This window comes from Amblyraja radiata (genome assembly GCF_010909765.2).
Source record: "Amblyraja radiata isolate CabotCenter1 chromosome 43 unlocalized genomic scaffold, sAmbRad1.1.pri SUPER_43_unloc_2, whole genome shotgun sequence".
NCBI classification, from domain to species: domain Eukaryota; kingdom Metazoa; phylum Chordata; class Chondrichthyes; order Rajiformes; family Rajidae; genus Amblyraja; species Amblyraja radiata.
In genome coordinates this window covers 125,043-146,031 of record NW_022630090.1, presented here as the reverse complement: position 1 = coordinate 146,031, position 20,989 = coordinate 125,043, and the positions used below count along the sequence as shown (strand labels likewise).

The 20,989-nt window shown below is 47.0% G+C and overlaps 2 long non-coding RNA genes across 2 annotated transcripts; both read right to left on the bottom strand.

Annotated features, from left to right (window-relative positions):
- Nucleotides 1-739: 739 nt before the first annotated feature.
- Nucleotides 740-16,426, bottom strand: LOC116969071. Its single transcript, XR_004410612.1, has 3 exons — nt 16,387-16,426; nt 16,064-16,231; nt 740-751 (listed from the first exon to the last, which is right to left on the bottom strand). It is a non-coding gene; the product is annotated as an uncharacterized LOC116969071 (long non-coding RNA).
- An 89-nt stretch (nt 16,427-16,515) lies between these two features.
- LOC116969070 lies at nt 16,516-19,115 on the bottom strand. Its single transcript, XR_004410611.1, has 3 exons — nt 18,999-19,115; nt 17,965-18,051; nt 16,516-16,557 (listed from the first exon to the last, which is right to left on the bottom strand). It is a non-coding gene; the product is annotated as an uncharacterized LOC116969070 (long non-coding RNA).
- Nucleotides 19,116-20,989: the final 1,874 nt, after the last annotated feature.

Here is a 20,989-nt window from a genome sequence, read left to right as displayed (position 1 = left end):
ATTTCCCTAGTAACCTCTTTAAAAAATTCAAGAAGATTAGTCAAACATGACCTTCCAGGCACAAATAGTAAGATTAAACGAGAACTTACCAGTTTGAAGTTTGATCTTTATTTAATGAGGTGGAACGTTGAGGGACTACGTGAAGAACCCCGCTAGGACGCATGCGTGTCATTCTTCAAAGCAGCGGTGTGGAATCACAGATAACTATAATGACTAAACATAGTAAGATTAGACAACAGATACCAGTTCAGACTATGATCAAGGGTGGGAGCGGAGGGCACGTAGTCCCTCAACGTTCCTCCTCATAAAATAAAGATCAAACTTCAAACTGGTAAATTCTCGTTTAATCTTACTATTTTACTTCGGAGTCACGTGAGTGACTACGTGAAGATTTTAAAGCTCTGTGATTTCATGCCGTGGAACGAGTGCATGCATCACATCTGCCTTGATTTTTTGGGGAGAATAGAGTTAACATCAATAGACATCAATACGATATTGAAAACCAACAGTAAAAAATATGAACACCAATTTTTGCCCCTATTTATGGATATATTATATTACAGAACTTAAATTTGTTTCTGTAAATGTTTCAGGTTCAATGATTGGTTTGTTATAAAGTCGTTGGAAAGTTCCTCCGTTGGCCATCCTGCTGTCTTTAGGATTTGGTCCATTGGCACGTCCAACTTCATAGCTGCCAATGTAGCTGCAGCCCTGGTGGAGTGAGATTTGAAATGCTAGTTTCCACTCCAGCCTATTTAGGACTTGTTTTTGCCATCTAGAGATGGTCTGGACTGTCACTGTTTTAAATGGCTGTTAGTAGCTGATTAAAGTGACATTCCTTCCCTCTGATGATCTTAGTATACTTCAGGTATGATAGTAGGTGTGTTATAATACAGAGACGACCATCTGTAGGGCAGGGCCTGAATTCTGTGTTTTTGTTTTTGTTTTTTTTGTTTAGGCGTGTTGACCCCTGTCTGTTCTGTATGACTATTACACTGATGTAAACCTTAAATTCCAGAAGAATTAATCATGTTGTCCAACCTTATTTTCAGTGGTGACTGGATCCTTGTGGCGTGACCAGGACCATCAGCATGACTGTTTACATAGTCAGTTTCCGTAGGAAAAGAGCTGTAGCTGGAGACCAGTTTCTTAACATGGTCAGTACAATGCTCACATCCCATATTTGGGAGTACCTGGTTCTTGGGGACTAATTTTAAAAATGCCCCTCATGAATTTGTTTACCAGGGTTTGTCCCAACAGAATGCCGCTCTGTACCTTCGACAGGCATATTGACAGAGCACCTCTGGCGCAGTTGATGGCACTATGACTGAGCCTCTCACCGTAATGGAGGCTTGCCAGGAATACCAGAACAGACGGGATATTCATAGATCTGTGGGTGATGATTATTGTTGTGACAGTACTTCCCATTACTAGATGAAACCAAGTACTGATGTTTAGGTGGACTGTGTGTGACCCGCTGAAATAATTCCGCATTCGGTCCGTCAGTCCCAGGTGTAGAAGAGGTGCTTTCAACTCTAAATAAATAGGTTAATATATAATAGTGACATGGGTAAATCCCCTTGTTGCGGGATGACCCAGTAAATTAGGTCTATGATGGATGGTGATGTATGGTTATGACCCATGTTTATATCACCAGTACCCCTGGTTGCGTAGGGCAATCAGGTATATCAAGATTCGAGACGTGGAGTGTATAGTTTCTTCCTAAATACCCGACTGATGAGGCAAAGGGAGGGATGCATAAATGATCCCCCAATCAGCGAAGATACATCCGAACCACTGCCCCAGGTTCTGGCTCCCAAGAACATAATTTGATAACTGGTAAGAGCATGGATGTGAATAGGTCGTTATCTGGTGTTCCATACCGGCTGTTCCAGCAATACATATTTTATCCAACATTCATACAGAGTTTTTAGACTTAGCGTGACCTGTTGTCTGTCACTAAGTTCATTTCCCCTGGTAGTTGGAAGCTGATATCCAATCTCTATCTGGATACGCTATTAATCCAGATTAATAGAGACAGTAACTCTAAGACTATTGCCTGCATCACAGTGAGGAGGTGCCCGGTGAAATCACCGCGGCGGATGCCAGCCTGTGTCCATTGTGTGCTGCTATTATTACATGTATGGCTGCAGGCAACAACATCTCGTTCAGACCGAAAGGTCTGATTGACAAGAAGGATTCAATTCAATTCAATTCACAAATAGTGTTGGCCAGATAGTCACATGGTGTCGATAGGTTTCTACCCATATGGTTGACATATGCTACCCCGGTGGCGTTGTCAATGTGTAGATTAACATACTGGTGATATAACCCAAAACAATTTGACTTAAAGCCATGACTAGCTCTCACTTCCCCAGGTATATATGCCCAACGTTAGTAGTGGTGTCTCCTGAGCATTCCATCTCCCCCACAGCTGGATATGGAATTAGTAGCATCCCAATCCAAGGCCCATCAGTATGTGGTTCCATAGACGGGTAACTGTGTTTGGTTGTTTCATAAGTCTGTCAGAATGACCCCCACATAATTTCTTGAGTGACGCGTGTTGCGCTCTGTACTATGATTATGTAAATGTCCGATATCATGTGGCTGTCACACAGACCCTAATGCCAAGTATTCTACTACCAGTCTGATGGCTGGTTTAGTTCCCTGGAAGCCTCCATAAAGGCTGTACCCTTTCTTACGGTAAAGTTACTGCCATGCGAAGTGTGTTATCGGTGGACCGCAGACGGTCTGTTGTGTTAAATACATCTGTGGGCACCTTCAATGAGTCCTATATAGCAAGCGTATTTTAATACCATGCTTGTCATGTAGTACCCTAGGATCAATCCCTTAGTTGCACCAAAGGTTCCCATCTGTAATGAATATAAAGTACGAAGTATTGAAATTAGTCAATCTAAGATGAAGTGGCAACCACCTCTAAATTATGATAAGGATATTTAGGACACGAATTCCTGTGATTCGTGTTGGATGTCCTCCATAACTCCTATAATATATGGGCACTGTAGTTCAGTATGCGCTTTAGTTGTTTCTTTCCCTGTAAGCATGAACATTCAGTTCGGTACATGCTGAATTGGAGGATAATGGAATGAAGAATTCTATGGTATACCCCTGTACTTCTGAATTTTAAGTGTCGGTAGAATAATTCTATGCATACAGATAGATCTGTTATCCCCCACCAACCTCCCTGGTTCCTATTAGTAGGTTAGTTTCTATTTCGGCATCCTCCGTGGTCGTTGAGGTGCCGGTGTCTGATGAGGGTAGCACATTTCTCAGGAAGTAGTTTTTAAGACGTTCCTTAATGTGTCCCAGAGTTCCCTCTATGTGAAGATCTTTCCCTGTTAAGATAAGATGCCTCCAAATTTTAATATTGGAGGTTGGGAGGTTCCAGGTTATCATCTGTTAGGATTTAGAACATTCTTTCGTTTCAATTCCCTGCCCTACCATGTTTTGGTTGATACTGGGAACATTCAGGTTTTGCAGTTCCCTGATGGTAAGTGTTTTCCCATAGGTTTTCCGCACCCTAAGTGTACTAGGGGTATGTTCTGCTCCCCTGTTCAAGTGCAGCCCAAACTTGACCCCCTATACTCCCCTCTGATGAGGGAGAACACTGTGCAGCCCTACAAGAGGTACTGCTGTATGACTTACTAGCTGCACCTCTGTGATAAGTCTCCATCTCATGGAGCTGCCACTTACCTGCTCCAACAGCCGCTCCAGCTGGTCCCGATGCACTCGGGCACCCAACCGGCTCCAATGCACATGATCACTGGCCATCGCGGCTGCTCCTGAAGCCGTTACTCCAGAGGCTGCTCCTGCTGCAGTTCCTGCAGCCACTCCATCCGGCTCCAATGCTCACGGGCAATGGCCGTCACGGCTCCTCCTGAAGCTGCTCCTGTTCCAGCTGCTGCAGCCAGCCCAGGATTGACTCTCGGTGTTCCCCTCTGATGAGTGAGAAACTCTGTGCAGCCCCCACCAGGGGTACTGCTGTGGGGCTTATTAGTTGCCCACTGTGGCTTTTCCACTTTGGAGTATTTCCACTCTGCAGCCCCACAAGGGGTACTGCTCCTGCAGCCGGTCCAACCGGCTCCAATGCTCTCGGGCACTGGCCGCTCCCGGCTGCTCTTTATCCTGCATGCTGCAGCCGCTCCAACCGACCCCGGTGTTCACGGGCACCGGCCGCTCACGGCTGCTCGTCATGCTGCAGCCGCTCCAACCGACCCCGGTGCTCACGGGCACCGGCCGCTCACGGCTGCTCGTCATGCTGCAGCCGCTCCAACCGACCCCGGTGCTCACGGGCACTGGTCGCTCACGGCTGCTCCTCTCCCGGCCGGCCATGGCCAGCGTAGGAGCGAAGTCGGGAGCGAAATCGGGCACAGCTGTTCCCATTACGGGAGATCACCGTGCCGATTGCTGCTGCTGCCGGCTGCCCGCAATTTTGCGGTTCTCCCCCGCCAGTTTTCCCGCAGCCTTCGTGGATCCGGCCCATGTCTCCACCTAAAAGGTAAGTGGAAGGAACGCAGAGTCTCCTTATCTGCTGTTCCCGACTTTCAACTGTTGCCGCTAGGGGAACGTCGTTCCCCCTGCTGTGACTTGTTGCAATGCGTGTAGCGATATGGAACGCATGCGTCCTGGCGGGGTTCTTCACGTAGTCACTCACGTGACTCCAAAGTAAAATCCATGTTGAATGTTCCTAATCAGATCCTGTTTATCCAGATGCTTATATATATTATCTCTAAGTATCCTTTCCATTAATTTCCCCACCACTAAAGTCAAACTAACAGGTCTATAATTGCTAGGTTTACTCTTAGAACCCTTTTTAAACAATGGAACAACATGCGAAGTACGCTAATTCTCCGGCACTATTCCCGTTTCTAATGACATTTGAAATATTTCTGTCATGGCTGATCATCCAACTCAGTGCCCTGTACCTGCCTTCTCTCCATACCCCCTGATCCCTTTAGCCACAAGGGCCACATCTAACTCCCTCTTAAATATAATAATAATAATAATACATTTTATTTATGGGCGCCTTTCAAGAGTCTCAAGGACACCTTACAAAAATTGAGCATGTATAGGAAAAACATGTAAGGGGAATGAAATAAATAGTAGAGACATGACTAGTACACAAAGTAAAGACAGAATTCAATACAAAACACAGCATGAGGCAATTAATGCACAGATGAAAAGGGACGGGGACGTGGGGCTAAGGATAGGCAGAGGTGAAGAGATGGGTCTTGAGGCGGGACTGGAAGATGGGGAGGGACACGGAATTGCGGATCAGTTGGGGGAGGGAGTTCCAGAGCCTGGGAGCTGCCCTGGAGAAGGCTCTGTCCCCAAAATTGCGGAGGTTGGACTTGTGGATGGAGAGGAGACCGGCTGATGTGGATCTGAGGGACCGTGAGGGTTGGTAGGGGGAGAGGAGGTCAATGAGATATGTGGGGGCCAGATGGTGGAGGGCTTTGTAGGTGAGGACCAGGATTTTGTAGGTGATCCGGTGGGAGATGGGAAGCCAGTGAAGTTTTTTGAGGACTGGAGTGATGTGATGCCAGGATTTGGTGTGGGTGATGAGTCGGGCGGCTGCGTTCTGGACCAGTTGGAGTCGGTTGATGTAGGTGGAGCTGATGCCAAGGAGAAGTGAGTTGCAATAGTCCAGTCGGGAGGAGATGAAGGCATGGATGAGTCTTTCAGCAGCAGGCGGAGTGAGAGAGGGTCTGAGTTTGGCGATGTTGCGGAGATGAAAGAAGGAGGTTTTAATGACATGGCGGATGTGAGGCTCAAGGGAGAGGGTGGAATCAAAGATCACGCCAAGGTTGCGGGCCTGGGGAGATGGGGAGACAGTGGTGCCGTCGATGGTGAGAGTGGGGCCAATGAACTGGCCTCAACTACCTTCTGCGGCAGAGAATTCCAGAGATTCACCATTCTCTGTGTGAAAAATGTTTTCCTCATCTCGGTCCTAAAAGATTTCCCCCTTATCCTTAAACTGTGACCCCTTGTTCTGGACTTCCCCAACATCGGGAACAATCTTCCTGCATCTAGCCTGTCCAACCCCGTAAGAATTGTGTAAGTTTCTATAAGATCCCCCCTCAATCTTCTAAATTCTAGCGAGTACAAACCGAGTCTATCCAGTCTTTCTTCATATGAAAGTCCAGACATCCCAGGAATCAGTCTAGTGAACCTTATCTGTACTCCCTCTATGGCAAGAATGTCCCTCCTCAGATTAGGGGACCAAAACTGTACGCAATACTCCAGGTGTGGTCCCACCAAGACTCTGTACAACTGCAGTAGAACCTCCCTGCTCCTATACTCAAATCCTTTTGCTATGAATGCTAACATACCATTCGCCTTCTTCACTGCCTGCTGCACCTGCATGCCTACTTTTAATGACTGGTGTACCATGACACCCAGGTCTCGTTGCATCTCCCCCTTGCCTAATCGGCCACCATTCAGATAATATCTACTTTCCTTATTTTGCCACCAAAGTGGATAACCTCACATTTATCCACATTATACTGCATCTGCCATGCATTTGCCCACTCACCCAGCCTATCCAAGGCACCTTGCAGCCTCCTAGCATCCTCCTCACAGCTAACACTGCCCCCCAGCATCGTGTCATCCGCAAACTTGGAGATGTTGCATTCAATTCCCTCGTCCAAATCATTAATATATATCGTAAATAGCTGGGGTCCCAGAACTGAGCCTTGCGGCACCCCACTAGTCACTGCCTGCAATTCTGAAAATGACCCGTTTACTCCTACTCTTTGCTTCCTGTCTGCCAGCCAGTTCTCTATCCACATCAATACTGAACCCCCAATACCGTGTGCTTTAAGTGTGTATAATAATCTCTTATGTGGGACCTTGTCGAAAGCCTTCTGAAAGTCCAGATATAACACATCCACTGTTTATCCCTTATCCACTCTACTAGTTACATCCTCGAAAAATTATATAAGATTCGTCAGACATGATTTACCCTTCATAAATCCATGCTGACTTTGTCCAATGATTTCAGCACTTTCCAAAAGTGCTGCTATCCCATCTTTAATAACTGACTCTAGCAGTTTCCCCACTACCGATGTTAGACTAACTGGTCTGTAATTTCCCGTTTTCTCTCCCCCCCCCCCCTTTTTGAAAAGTGGTTTTACATTAACTACCCTCCAATCCTCAGGAACTACTCCCGAATCTAAAGAGTTTTGAAAAATTATCACTAATGCATCCACTATTTCTGGGGCTACTTCCTTAAATAATCTGGGATGCAGCCTATCTGGCCCTGGGGATTTATCGGCCTTTAATCCATTCAATTTACCTAACACCACTTCCCGGCTAACCTGGATTTCACTCAGACCCTCCATCTCATTTGACCCGCGGTCCCCTGCTATTTCCGGCAGATTAATTAAGTCTTCCTTAGTGAAGACAGAACCTAAGCAGTTATTCAATTTGTCTGCCATGGCCTTGTTCCACATGATCAACTCACCTGTTTCTGACTGCAAGGGACCTACATTTGTTTTAACTAATCTTTTTCTCTTCACATATCTATAAAAGCTTTTGCAGTCAGTTTTAATGTTCCCTGCCAGTTTTGTTTCATAATCTAGTTTCCCTTTCCTAATTAAGCCCTTTGTCCTCCTCTGCTGGACTGATTTTTTCCCAATCCTCTGGTAGGCTGCTTTTTCTGGCTAATTTGTATGCTTCATCTTTTGTTTTGACACTATCCCTGATTTCCCTTGTTATCCATGGATGCACTACCTTCCCTGATTTATTATTTTGCCAAACTGGGATGAACAATAGTTGTGGTTCATCCATGCAGTTTTTAAATGCCTTCCATTACATATCCACCGCCAACCCTTTAAGAATCAATTGCCAGTCTATCTTGGCCAATTCACGTCTCATATCCTCAAAGTTACCCTTCCTTAAATTCAGAACCCTTGTTTCTGGATTAACGATGTCACTCTCCATCCTAATGAAGAAATCAACCATATTATGGCCACTCTTGCCCAAGGGGCCACGCACAACAAGACTGCTAACTAGCCCTTCCTCATTACTCAATACCCAGTCTAGAATAGCCTGCTCTCTCGTTGGTTCCTCTACATGTTGGTTTAGAAAACTATCCCGCATACATTCCAAGAAATCATCTTCCTCAGCACCCCTGCCAATTTGATTATATGGATGTTATGGAAACATATTGTTTGAGCTTAGGCCCTCTACAGTCGTGTCATTTGCAGACTTGTAAATTGAATTAGAACAGAATTTGATCGCTATACGTTTGTGACTGTATATATATTATAGTAAGGGGCTGAAAATGTAGCCTTATGCTGGACTGTTATTGAGAATTATCATGGAGGATATTTTGTTACCAATCCTTTTCGAATGCAGTCTATGGTTCAAGGAGTCAATTATCTAGTTTCAGAGAGGGATACGAAGTCTTGCTTCAAGAGTTTGCTTGGAATAACGGTGTTGAATGTGATACTATTGTCAATAAACAGGAACCTGATTCAATCACCTTGATAAATTCACCTTATATTAATGATTTAGACGAATTAATTCATTATTAACGACGTAGAGGAAGGAATTCATTATTAACGATTTAGAAGAAGGAATTAAATGTAACAACTCCAGGTTTGTGGATGACACAAAGCTGGATGGCAGTGTGAGCTGCGAGGGGGATGCTCTGAGGCTTTAGGGTGACAAGGATAGGTTGAGTGAGTGGGCAGATGCATGGCAGATGCAGTATAATGTGGATATATATGAGTTATTGTCCGAATGGTGTCAGATTATGAAAAGGGGAGGTGCAACGAGACCTGGGAGTGCTTGTACACTGGTCACTGAAGTTAAACATGCAGGTACAACAGGCCGTGAAGAAAACAAATGGCACGTTGGCCTCCATAGCGAGAGGATTTGAGTATAGGAACAAGAAGGTGCTACTACAGTTGTACAGGACCGTTCTGAGTCCACACCTCGAGTATTGTGTGGTTTTGGTCTCCTAATTTGAGGAAGGACATTCTTGCTGTTGAGGGTGTGCAGCGTAGGTTCACAATGTTAATTCCCGGAATGGCGGGACTGTCATATGATGAAAGAATGGATCACTGCCTTATATTGACTGGCATTTAGAAGGATCTTATAGAAACATATACAATTCTTAAGGGATTTGACAGGCTAGATGCAGGAAAAAAAATCCGGTGCTGAGGGCGTCCAGACCAATGGTCACAGTTTACGACTTCCATTTAGGACAGTGACGAGGAAAAACTTTTTCACCCAGAGAGATGTGAATCTGTGGAATTATCTGCCACAGGAGGCAGTGGAGGCCAATTCACTGGATGTTTTCAAGAGAGAGTTAGATTTAGCTCTTAGGTCTAACGGGATAAAGGGATATGGGGGAAAGCAGGAACGCAGTACTGATTTTAGATGATCAGCCATGATGCTGCCTCAAAGGGCCGAATGGCCTACCCCTGCACATATTTTCTATGATTGATATCCATATATTTCACGGGCGAGTGCATTTCCAACGAGAATGCATTTGTCCTGGACCTGTTGCAATGGCAGGCGAATGGCAGTGATCCAGTCCGTCTGGGGATATGTACTAATCCTCCAACATCATGCCTGAAAAATCTAGGTCAGAATTAAATGGATAAACCTCTTATCCTGAAATCACCTCGTTGACGAAAGGAATCCCCTGCTATTTCCCTATAACGTCTTTTAACCAAACCTCTTTACTGAACTAAGCACATAACATATTCATGATCCCATTGGTATGTGGGACATTGCCAGGCACAGCTATCTGCCATTTTCTTGCACAGCAGCAGTGACCAAGACATTTATATGAAAGAACAATAGGCCGTCAAGCAGCATCTGCGGAAAGAAACAGTTAACCTTCCAGGTAGATAACAGACCATTCATGAGAACTGGTCCTGCCCACAAAAGCTGCCTGATCCAAGAGTGCTTCCAGCATCTTCTGTTTTTCATTACAAATGTAAACTTCTGCACTTCTTTTGATTTTAATCAATACATAATTACTGCTATGGAATGATTTCATTTAAAAAGCATTAGATCATTGAGATATATTTTCTGAACACGAAGCAGCAATTATAAGGAACGACTGCTTTGGTGCCACCTCCTGCACCTACACACAACTGACTGACTTCATCCACTTCACCACCAACTTCCATCCGGCACTCCAATACACCTGGACGATTTCCGACACTTCCCTACCATTCCTTGACCTCACCATCTCCCTCGCAGGGGACAGACTCCTGACCGACATACATTACAAACCCACTGACTCACATGGCTATCTGGACTACACGTCTTCCCACCCTGCCCCCTGTAAAGACTCCATCCCCTACTCCCAATTCCTCCGCCTACGCCGCATCTGTTCCCAGGATGAGACATTTCATACCAGGGCATCGGAAATGTCCTCGTTCTTCAGGGAACGGGGATTCCCCTCCGCCACCATAGATGAGGCTCACACCAGGGTCTCATCCATACCCCGTAACACTGCTCTCTCTCCCCATCCCCGCACACGCAACAAGGGCAGAGTCCCACTGGTCCTCACCTTTCACCCCACCAGCCGGCAAATACAACACATAATCCTCCTCTATTTACACCACCTCCAACGTGACCCCACCACTCGCCACATCTTCCCATCTCCCCCCATGTCTGCCTTCCGCAAAGACCGCTCCCTCCGCAACTCCCTCGTCAATTCTTCCCTTCCCTCCCGCACCACCCCCTCCCCGGGCACTTTCCGTTGCAACCGCAAGAAATGCAACACCTGTCCCTTCACCTCCCCCCTCGACTCCATTCAAGGTCCCAAGCAGTCGTTCCATGTGCGACAAAGGTTCACCTGTATCTCCTCCAACCTCATCTACTGCATCCGCGGCTCTAGATGTCAGCTGATTTACATCGGTGAGACCATGCGTAGGTTGGGCGATCGTTTCGCCGAACACCTCCGCTCAGTCCGCAATAACCTACCTGACCTACCGGTGGCTCAGCACTTCAACTCCCCCTCCCATTCCCAATCCGACCTCTCTGTCCTGGGTCTCTTCCATTGCCAGAGTGAGCAACAGCGGAAATTGGAGGAACAGCACCTCATATTCCGTCTGGGGACCTTGCGTCCTTATGGCATTAACATTGAATTCTCCCAATTTGGCTAGCCCTTGCTATCTCCTCCCCTTCCTTAACCCTCTATCTGTCTCCTCCCACCCTCCCATCCGCCCGCCCTCGGGCTCCTCCTCCTCCTCCCCTTTTCCTTCTTTCTTCCCCCCCCCCACCCCCCATCAGTCTGAGGAAGGGTTTCGGCCCGAAACGTCGCCTATTTCCTTCGCTCCATAGATGCTGCTGCACCCGCTGAGTTTCCCCAGCAATTTTGTGTACCTGCAGCAATTCTAATGTTTGCTTTCTCCCAAACTAGACCTCAGTGCGTTTCTTTTTTTTAAATGTAGCATTCACATTCACTCCATCAATTCATTCACACTTTTTGCATTGAGCTGTATACAACCCTGTTCCACAGAAGATGAAGGCAACGCCTGTTCTTCTCCCACTATTATTCTACTGCATCAGCTCCAAAAGCCGAACTCTCTCTACTAAAGGGCAGCGGTCAGAGTAAGATAACAATGTGTAAGGTCTGAAAAAGGAACTGGACACAAAATGTCACCCATTCCTTCTCTCCAAACATGTCCCGCTCAGTTACTCCAGCACTTGGTGTCTACCTTCGATTTAAACCAGCATCTGCAGTTGCTTCCTACACAATGTGTAATGTTTCCTGCACCACTGTTGCTCTGGCAATGGAGGAAGTTGCTCACCACAGGCAACTGAAAAGTAAGAAATTCAACATTTCCTACTCTGACCTTCATTACAACAAAGATGAATCTTGAACATTGAGATATATTTTCTAAACACGAAGCAGCAATTCCAATATTTGCTTTGGCCATGATCATATTGAATGGCGAATGGTGCAGGCTCGAAGGGCCGAATGGCCTACTCCTGCACCTATTTTCTAGGTTTCTATGTTTTCTCCCAAACTAGACCTCAGTGCATTCAGATAAATGTGAGGTTATCCACTTTGGCGGCAAAAACAAGGGGAGCAGATTATTTGGTCTTACCTAATATTTTCCTCTTCACATACCTAAAGAAGCTTTTACTATCCTGCTTTATATTCTTGGCTAGCTTACCCTCGTACCTCATCCTTTCTCCCCGTATTGTCGTTTTAGTTATCATCTGTTGTTCTTTAAACATTACCCAATCGTCTTGCTTCCCGCTCATCTTTGCCACGTGGTACTTCTTCACTTTAATTTTTATACGGTCCCTGACGTCCCTTGTCAGCCATGGTTGTCCCTTTCACCCCTTGGAACCTTTCTTCCTCCTAGGAATGAACTTATCCTGCACCTTCTGTATTATTCCTAGAAATACCTGCCATTGTTGTTCCACTTTCATCCCTGCTAGTGTATCTTTTCAGTCAACTTTGGCCAGCTCCTCCCTCATGGCCTTCATTCAACTGTAACACTGACATCTCCGATCTACCCTTCCCCCTCTCCAATTGTGGATTAAACCTGACCATGTTATGGTCACTGCCTCCTAATGGTTCATTAACTACGTGGTCCTTTATCAAATCCAGTTCATTACATAACACTAAATCCAGAATTGCCTTCTCCCTGGTAGGCCCCAATACAAGCTGTTCTAAGAATTCATCACAAAGGCATTCTACAACGTCCCTTTCTTGGGGTCCAGTACCAACCTGATTGTCCTAGTATACCTGCATGTTGAAATCTCCCATAACAACCTCAACATTACTTTTACTACATGCCAATTTTAACTCCTGATTCAACTTGTGCCCTATGTCCAGGCTACTGTTTTGGTGGACTGTAGATTAGACCCATTAGTGTATGTTTACCCTTACAATTCTGCAGTTCTAACCATACTGACTCCACATCTCCTGTTTCAATGTCACTGCTTACAAGGGACTGAATTTAATGCCTCACCAACAGGGCAACCCCACCTCCTCTGCCCACCTGTCTGTCTTTTCGATAGGAGGTATACACTTTGATATTCAATTCCCAGCCCTGGCCCTCTTGCAGCCATGTCTCAGTAATTCCCACAACATCATACTTGCCAATTTCTAACTGAGCTTCAAGCTCGTCCACTTTAGTCCTTATACTTCACGCATTCATATACAACACTTTGACCTCCGTATTCACCTTCCCCCTCGCACCGCTCACAATTGGCCCTGACCTTACTCTCTTATCCCTTCTCGAACTTTCCTTCCCATTAATTACTCCCTCACTCTCTCTCTCTCTCTTCCCCAAAATATCCCCCCCTCTCTCTCCCCTCTCTGTCTCCCCATATCTATCGCCCGCACTCTCCCCCTCTCTCTGCCCTCTCTCTTTGCCTCAAATGCCTCCCCCACCACCGCACCTAACCCGTAATTAGATTTAAATGCAAAGTTGTTTTGCACCATACTATCCTTGTAATACATCGATGAATGATATCCATGTCTTCGAAAAATGCTCTGGTTTTTCTGCCAAGACAAGTCTAATATTTTCAAGATGTAGCGTCTCGGACATGTTTATAATCCACATCTTAAGAGTAGGGACTGATGTATGTTTCCAAAATTTAAGTATTTGTCGCCCTTCATCGGCCATAATGAAGGAAACGTCTTTGAAATAGTGATAGCTCAGAACAGGCTTCTGAAGTACCTAGATTGATCAGTTCCAGGTGGGGGCCAATTTTATTTTCAGTGTTTTCAGAAGTTATGTAACTTTATACAAGAGGCAAAGGAATGGGTTATAGTTGCTTCCTGAAGAAGACATTGATCGCAAATAGGTGATACATTTGGTAAGATCTTATTCAGTTTGGACTTTGAATAATAGAGTCTGTACAGTATTTTAAATTGATTAACGAATGCCTAACGTTGATCAAACAGTTGTGTATATATAGGTTTTCCTCCCATCTGTCTTTAAAATGTTTTAGGATAAGCTCATCTTCCCAAGCTCTTCTAATTACTTCGGACGAAGGGGTTTCTATATTTAAAAGTGTGTTATACAGATATGATATTAACTTGTTTGACACCGAGTTTCTATTCATACATTCGTCTCGTGTGTCTGGCAACAAAGAATGATATTTGGAGGCTCCTTTCTTTTATGAACGTGAATAAAGGGTGTTGTGGATAAAATACAGGGAACCTGTCATTGAGGCGGGACACCATTGGGTGGGAGTGTTGACCAACAAATAATTAATTGGGGGCACAATCCGCTAATTATTGGTGGGGACCATTAAAGGAGAGAGGGAGAGTGTGGAGCGAAAAGGAATGTGGGAAGGAGCGGGGAAGGCGGACGGTAGGAGAGGGGGAAGGAGAGGGAGACGGAATGCAGGCGAGGAGGGGGTAACATGACAGGGTAGCACGTAGGCAGAGGAAGGGGGTTGAGACCTAGGGGGGCTAGGTGATGAGGAGGTGGAGCAGGAGTTGGGGGGAGGAACCAGGAAGGGAAAAGCAGAAGGAGGAGGGGGTGATGGAAGCAGGAGGGGCAAGAAGGAGGGGAGAACTGAGGAATAGGAAGGGGGTGGATGCTGGTGCAGTGGCAGGATGGGAACATGAGAGGGAGTGGGATGGGGAGCAGGCGGGGGGGATACGAGGCATGGTGCAGGAGCGGGGGCAGGATGGGAACATGGGACGGAGTGGGATGGGGAGCAGGCGGGGGGGGATACGAGGGAGGGTGCAGGAATGGGGGCAGGATGGGAACGTGAGAGGGAGTGGGATGGGGAGCATGCGGGGGGGATACGAGGCAGGGTGCAGGAGCAGGGACAGAAGGTTGATCAGGATAAGGTAGAAGTAGGGGAAAACACTGGAGGGTAAACGGACAGAGAAAGGGGAGGAGAAAGGTGTGGACGTGGAGGGGGAGAATGGAGTGAATAAAGAGTGGACACAGGTGGGTTAGGTCACCTATTTCTGCTCAAATCATCAACAATCCGACAGGAAATCTGGAATTGGCAAATGTTTATTGATTTCAGCAAATAATAGCAACGTGGACATCAAGAAACTTTACAAGTATTAAACTATAATAAACCATTTACGTTTCATTTACAGACGGTAAAGCAGTAACAGACATCGCTGTGTGAATGAACAGTTTGAACAATGAATGAATGAGTGAATGAATGAATAGGTTTATTGGCCAAGTGTTCACATACAAGGAATTTGCCTTGGTGCTCCACCCGCAAGTGACAACATGAACATCAAGGAGCAGTACAATGTGGCAGCCACCGTCGGCGCCGGCAGCATCAAGCAGCGTGCTGCTGTTGTCACCATCAATCCACAGCAGGAGCGGGGGCCGCTGATGATAAAGTCATATCCGGGACCCTGCAGGTCCCGCTGTAATTCCCCCGTCCCCCACTGGGGGGCAGCACCGGATATCCAGCGTCAGCAGCAGCGCCGCGTACCCCGGGCCACGTGAAAGCAGGCAGGGTCACCTCTGACATCACCGCCCGACCGGCCCGGGAAGCGTCGGCGTTTAAAGGGGAGGGCGGCCGATAAAGGGGAGGGCGGCCGTTAAAGGGGAGGGCGGCCGTTAAAGGGGAGGGCGGCCGTTTAAAGGGGAGTGCGGCCGTTTAAAGGGGAGGGCGGCCGTTAAAGGGGAGGGCGGCCGTTTAAAGTGGAGGGTGGCCGTTTAAAGCGGAGGGCGGCCGATTAAAGGGGAGGGCAGCCGTTTAAAGGGGAAGGCGGGCGTTAAAGGGGAGGGCGGCCTTTTAAAGGGGAGGGCGGGGAATCGGCCAACAATATTCCGGTCCCCAGGGCGGTGACATTCACACCCAGAGATGTTCACACGTCCACACTCAGTCCGGTTCTGATTCCCTGCAGACTCTTCAGCTGGTTCCGTCCGGCTTGACTGAACTTATTCTTCTCCAGACTGAAACAAGTTGAGGAATAAAGAGGAAATAAACAAATGAATCAACAGTGTCAATAACCGGGACTGGGGTTAATATTTCAACAACATTTACAGAACAAAATCACAGGAGAAGATCCCGGATCTCCTGTTATTTGATCACATTAAACATTAACACAAACATTCACCTGATCAGCTCCAGACTCGGGTGGGTCAGTATGAGGCGGCGGAGAGCGGGGACACGTTGGTCAGTGAGGGAGTTGTGTCCCAGCCACAGCACCGTCAGTGAGGGGTTTGTACTGAGAGCGGAGACGAGATCCTCGGCTCCAGAATCTGTGAGACCGACATTGTCGAGCCTGGAGATGAGAGAGAGTGAGGGTGAGGGACACAGAGAGACAGGAGACGGTGCAAATCCCCAGTGTTTATCAGTGACACAATTACTGATCATATTAATCTTCATTGTCAGACACCCAGTGAGTGTAAACACAATCTCTCCCAGTCTGGGACTTACCCCAGTCTCTGTATTTTACAGTCCGGGTTCTTCAGAGCCGCAGTCACCAGTTTCACTCCGGAATCTCCCAGTTTATTCCCACCCAGCTCCAGCTCCGTCAGTGAGGGGCTTGTACTGAGAGCGGAGGCAAGATCCTCGGCTCCAGAATCTGTGAGACCGACATTTTCCAGCCTGGAGATGAGAGAAAGTGAGGGTGAGGGACACAGAGAGACATGAGACAGTGCAAATCCCCAGTGTTTATCAGTGACACAATTACTGATCATATTAATGTTCTGTGTCATAGATACATAGACAACAGGTGCAGGAGGATACCATTCGGCCCTTTGAGCCAGCACCGCCATTCATTGTGATCATGGCTGATCGTCCCCAATCAATAACCCGTGCCAGCCTTCTCCCCATATCCCTTGATTCCACTAGCCCCTAGAGCTCTATCTAACTCAGAGTCAGGCACTCAGTGAGTGTAAACACAATCTCTCACAGTCTGGGACTTACCCCAGTATCTGTATTTTACAGTGCGGGTTCCTCAGAGCCGCCACCAGTTTCACTCCGGAATCTCCCAGTTTATTCCCACTCAGCTCCAGCTCCGTCAGTGAGGGGCTTGTACTGAGAGCGGAGGCAAGATCCTCGACTCCAGAATCTGTGAGACCGACAACGCTCAGCCTGGAGATGAGAGAGAATGAGGGTGAGGGACACAGAGAGACAGGAAACGGTGCAAATCAAGATTCAAGATTCAAGATTCAAAAAGTTTCTTGCCGTGTCAACAAGTTGATAGGAATGTGTCTTGGTTCGCTCTCAGACAGATACAATGCAGTACAATACAACCACCACATACACTACAATAAATAATACAGACAATACCGTACGAAGGACAATATATACAGGAAGGACAGTACCCAGCAGCGTCATGTTAAGCGTAAGTGCAAGTGCAAAATAAAGTGCAAAGTGATTAGTGCAAATTCAAATATCTGATGGCTTGGAGGTAGGTGCTGTCTCTGAAGCGAGATGTTTTACTTTTAATGCTTCTATATCTCCTTCCTGGTGGGAGGAGATTAAAGAGGTAATGTGCCGGGTGAAAGTGGTCTGCTATGATTTTTTTGGCCTTTCCGGTGAGTCTTGTTGAGTAAAGTGATGTCACTGAGGGAAGTCTGCTGCAACCGATGATCTTAGAAGCTCGGCGCTCTATTCTCTCCAGCCGAATCTTATCCTGCAAGGTTGTGTGACCATACCAGACCAGCATGGAGAATGTGAGTATGCTTTCTATGGTAGACCAATAGGAGTGGGTCATGGCTGGTCGACTGACCCTGAATTTTTTGAGCTACCGCAGGAAGTAGAGTCGCTGGTGGCACTTACTGATTATGTGACTGGTGTTGAGCTCCCATGATAGGGATTGATGTATGGTTGTCCCGAGGAACTTAAAGGAGGTGACCCTCTCATCCACCTCTCCATTGATGAAGAGAGGGAGGAGGGGGTGGCCTTCTTTCCCCAGTGCTTATCAGTGACACAAATACTGATCATGTTTATGTTCTGTGTCAGACACCCAGTGTCTGTAAACACAATCTTTCACAGTCTGGGACTTACCCCAGTGTCTGTATTTTACAGTCCGGGATCCTCAGAGCCGCAGACACCAGTTTCACTCCGGAATATCACAGGTCGTTGCCTCCCAGTCTAAACATAAACAGACAGAGTAAGAAACAAACTGATACAAACCCCGGAGCTGAGATAGATAACTTCTCCCAAATGGATTAGATTATATTAGATTATACCTTTAATAATCCTTTACAGGAAATTACAGTGCCACGACAGCTTCAATACAGACATAACACCACACATTTCCTCAAATGGCTTCCATATTAACAAGTAAAAATACAAGTTAAAATACAAGTTAAAATACAATTAATTAAAAAAAAAAAGTGCAGTTATTTATGCGCATTATATAACCTTATAGCAGCTGGTAAAGAGGACTTCCTATGTCTCTCAGTTTTGCACATTGGTGCAATCAGCCTCTGACTGAAGATGCTGCTCTTGATCACCTTCAGGGCATGGAGTGGGTGAGTGGGGTTGGTCATTATTGAACCCAGTTTGTTCAGAGTTCTGGCCTCTGCCACCTGCTGGACCGTTTATTTATGGAAGCACCTCAGCACATGATTGAATAAATCTCTGTGGTTGTGTTTGGTGACTTTCCCTATTTATTCTCATTCCCCGACGACTGGGAAATGTTCCCCGTGCAGAGAACGGCTGCAACACCGGTTACCCGGGGGTGGGGATGGAGTCGACCACTGGTGACCCGGGGGAGGGGGGAGGGAGGGCTGGAGTCGACCACTGGTGAACCGGGGAGGGGGGGATGGAGTCGACCACTGGTGGCCCGGGGTGGGGGGGATGGAGTCGACCACTGGTGACCCGGGGAGGGGGGGATGGAGTCGACCACTGGTGACCCGGGGAGGGAGGGACGGAGTCGGCCACTGGTGACCCGGGGGGGGGGATGATAAAATAGGAGGGGTCCCCCCCCCCGTGCAAAGTGACGGCCGCTCGACCCCATAGAAGGGGTGCTGGACTTAATAACAAAATAGTGGAACAATTTTACAGTTCAGTGTTAGTGTCAAACGGACAGTTACCCCAAGTGCTGACACTTGTGCAGAACCGGTCCCAGCCGCTGGAGATCTTCACACTGAATGTGGCAGTTCAACAGATTGAGGTGTTTGATTGTATCACAGAACCTGATGACATGAGACAGGACCAGTCCAGGATTCTGAGACTCAAACAGGTAGTGCATTGTGTTCAGGAGGCTCCTTTGACCAGCTGCACTCTGTGTTTCCAGCCCGGCGTTGAACCTCCTCCTCCAGTCAATCACTCGGCAGGTTGTTTCATTAGGAAATGGACCCAGAAACTCCTCCAGGACCCGAGCTGACCGTGAGGAGGAGAGACCAGCGAAAAAACGAAGAAATACTTCAAATCGCCCATCTGTCGTGCTGTGGGCTTCAGACAGGTGTTTCACGATATTCCCGGGATCTACAGTTAGGAATTGCGGGAGTGCGGCTACAAACTCTTGGATGGTGAGGTGCGGGAAGGTGTACACCACGCTCCTGGCTGAACCCTCTCTCTCCAAAAGTTCCATCAGGAACCCGGACATGAACTGGGAAGGCTGCAGATTGTATTTGATCAAATCTCCATCTGTGAACACGATGTTCTTCTCGGACACTTCAGTGAAGGCCATCTGACCAACCCTCAGTAACACCTCACGGGGGCTCTCAATCTCACGGCCGTGGTTTTTCAGGATGTTGTAAATAAAGTAGCAATATAGTTGGGTGATGGTCTTGGGAACTCGTGGGTCCCGGTGTGTTTGTGTGAAGAAGGGGCCCAGTGTCAGGCCGAGGATCCAGCAGTAGGAGGGGTTGTAGGTCATGGTGTACAGGATCTCATTCTCCTTCACGTGTTTGAAAACAGCTGCTGCCATCGACTGATTTTCAAAATACCTGGCGAAATATTCCTTCCGTTCCTCACCAACAAATCCCAGGATTTCAGCCCGGATACTGATCTCTGCCTTTTCCAGTAAATGTAACGCAGTGGGGCGGGTGGTCACTAGCGCTAAACACCCTGGGAGCAGCTTGTGCTGGATTAAACTGTACACAATGTCAGATACTTCACACCACCACTCGGGATCTGGGCACTGGTGCTTAGGTTCTGTGTCTCTCCGACTGTCAGCAAAATCGATTCTGCCCTTGAATTCATCCAGACCGTCGAATATAAACAGCAATTCCTCTGGGTTCTTCCAGACTTCTCCCAGCATATTCCCAAAGTATGGATACTGATCCAGAATCAGTTCCCTCAGGTTTATTCTGTCGTCTTTAATTGTGTTTAAATCCCGGAATTTGAAACTGAAGACAAACTGTAAGCGTAGGTATATTTTCCCCGTGGCCCAGTCATGAACAATCTTCTGCACCATTGTTGTTTTTACGATCCCCGGGACTCCGGCCATGGATGCTGAACTCCCAGCTTTGTGCTCAGACCAAAATCTCTTCATTTCCGTGAGTAAACATTTCTGGAACAATTGATCAATTCGTATTTGTTCCGTTTCTCTCCGCAGATGTTTCTCTTGCCATTCCTCATGGTCCAGACCTCTTGCCAGCAGCTCATGTCCACCAGTCTCCGGTGCCGAACGGTGGAGATGATTGTGAGCTCAGCGTATCGATCAAGAAGCAAAAAATTCTTAACTTTCTCATTCATCAGGATGGTGTTCACGCTCAGTGTTTCAGTCTGTGCTCGCAGAATCTCCTTGTGTTGCCGTTGAACATCTGTGGACATAGAGACAACATGTCTGTATCCATTCTGGTGAAGGTGAAACAGCCAACATGTGTTCAGCAAAAATAGCAGGGGGATGTTTTAACTGAACCTTTGAGAAATCAAAATTAGAGAGGATGAAAATGAACATTGGCCGGGAATATTTCAACAACCCAAATGTAATTTGAGTAATGTTCAGTATTGATGTGGATAGAGAACTGGCTGGCAGACAGGAGGCAACGAGTAGGAGTAAACGGGTCCTTTTCACAATGGCAGGCAGTGACTAGTGGGGTACCGCAAGGCTCAGTGCTGGGACCCCAGGTATTTA